The following is a 1823-nucleotide window of genomic DNA, read 5'->3' on the forward strand; positions in this document are numbered from 1 at the left end:
ATGTCTGGTGGTATTCGTGGAGGGGTGGGGGGGGTTAATGAAATGCTGAAGCTTTATTTCGCGGTTTACACGTCATGTAGGGGCCTATATCATCAAAATGAAGTCCGTTGGGTGTCCCAGACAATGCCATATTATGTATTGACGCGACATACTCATCAGTTAATTATCTTTAAGCTATTAATGTTTTGTTGTGTAACCATACATGATATCTTTCAGATTTTTTTGTGTGAGGTAAACGTAGTTAAAAATAAAATGACTTTTGTGCCTTTAGTTTTAGTAAGAGTTTAGCGACACTTGCAACACAATGGGATCATAATTTAAGTACCGAAGATTAAGGGGGTTTACAAGAGAGAAACAAACACAAAAAAGGAGGGAAGATTAGGACGGTAGACGTTTGATAGGAAAGAAGGAGTAAACCGCACCAGAGCACCGGCCAACCACCCGCCTTCTGTGTATGTCTAGATTTTGAGGGGCTACCGTTGAATAAAGATCATAAAACAAAATTCATATATATTATGTTTCTTTTTGCTGTTTCTTTTGAGTGGGTTTTTTTTGTGTGTTGTTGTTGTTGTTTGTTTGTTTTGTTTTGTTTGTTGTTGTTGTGTTGTTGTTGTGTTGTTGTTGTTGTTGTTGTGTTTTTTTTTGGGGGGGTGTTTGTGTGTTCGTGTTGTATGCAACTTCGTTTGTTCTTGTAGGCGTCTGTTTATATGTGTCTAAGTTTGTGTGTGGACGGATGGGTATAATATACTCGAGCACTCATGTGTCTTGTGTGCGTGTGTGTGTATGTTTATGTATGTGCGTAATTGTGTATGTGTTTGAGAGGGGGATGTTTCTAAACACGGGGAAAAGGGGTGGGTAGGGGTGGTAGGTTCCTCGTAAAATTTAGAGCGTCATTATACTTCGTTCTTATTTTTATTCAGTTTGTTTTGTTTTTGTAGTCCTGTTTGGTCTGTTATAAGAGTTAAGCTGCTTTTTTGTGGTTTGTTTGTTATGTTTACCAGTTTGCAAGTAAGTTTGGGTTCTCTGTTTAAAAATTGGCTTTGACTTCCATATTTTGGTTATGAGTTTTCTCCTCTTGGGAGGAAAAAGTAGAGAAAGAAGGGGTGAGGAAGACAGGGATGGCCCTGGGCTTTATGACTTTCCAGGGTGTATTTTTGATAGTGCGATTCAGATGTATGGTGTTTCTAAGAGAAGGATGTATGATCATATCATTACAACGGGGAAAAAAGGAGGGAAAGTGGCTAGAAAAGGAGAAAAGGAGGGTCTCTTGACCTCATATTCTATTCATTGCAGTCCTGAAAATCTCTGACGTATAAGGGAGCTCTCTGCTACAGTACTCTTGCACTTGATCTTTGTGTGGCGATTTCCTCATGAATATTTCAAGGACCCCCTTCGATTACGGACTTCGAATTCAAAGCCGCCCATTTTTCTTGTCTACGTACAGTTCAGTGGTGCATTTTCGTGTAAACATATCTTACGCAGCGAAATTCGTTTTGGGGGTCTTTTTTATTTTTTATGTTGTTGTTGGGTTGCCTTGTTGTTCTTGTTTGATTAGGGTTTTTGTTTTTTTCTTTTGTTTTATTTATTTATTTATGTATTCATTTTTTGGTGGTTGAGGGGACAGAAAGAGCACATCGATCAAGGGCTCTATATTAGTACTATATCATCAAACTTTCAAAGAGATCATTCGGTAATGATAAGTGTCAGTAAATAGAAAGAAGAGGAGGAGAATAAAGGGAGACAGACAGACACACAGACAGACACACAGACACACCGACACACAGACAGACAGACAGACAGACAGACAGACAGACAGACAGACA

Source organism: Aplysia californica, unplaced genomic scaffold, assembly GCF_000002075.1.
Source record: "Aplysia californica isolate F4 #8 unplaced genomic scaffold, AplCal3.0 scaffold00438, whole genome shotgun sequence".
NCBI lineage: Eukaryota > Metazoa > Mollusca > Gastropoda > Aplysiida > Aplysiidae > Aplysia > Aplysia californica.